At 43.0% G+C, this 221-nt stretch overlaps 1 long non-coding RNA gene across 1 annotated transcript in view; it reads right to left on the bottom strand.

The window, feature by feature from the left end:
• Window positions 1-221, bottom strand: part of LOC116700061 (uncharacterized) — a 24,167-nt gene that overhangs the window by 3,271 nt on the left and 20,675 nt on the right. The window lies entirely within an intron of this gene.

The following is a 221-nucleotide window of genomic DNA, read 5'->3' as shown; positions in this document are numbered from 1 at the left end:
TGGTCTCTAATCTGAGCTGCTGTTAACTTCAGCAGCAGCAGAGGTGACTCTTGGTCTTCCTTTCCTGGGAAAGTCCTTATGTGAGCCAGTTTCATTGTAGCGCTTGATGGTTTTTGCGACTGCACTTTAGGACACATTAAAAGTTTTTGCAATTTTCCGGACCGACTGACCTTCGTTTCTTAAAGTAACGATGACCACTTGTTTCTCTTTACTTAGCTGAT

This window comes from Etheostoma spectabile, chromosome 13 (genome assembly GCF_008692095.1).
Source record: "Etheostoma spectabile isolate EspeVRDwgs_2016 chromosome 13, UIUC_Espe_1.0, whole genome shotgun sequence".
In the NCBI taxonomy this organism is placed as follows: domain Eukaryota; kingdom Metazoa; phylum Chordata; class Actinopteri; order Perciformes; family Percidae; genus Etheostoma; species Etheostoma spectabile.
This window is presented reverse-complemented; position numbering and strand designations above follow the sequence as displayed.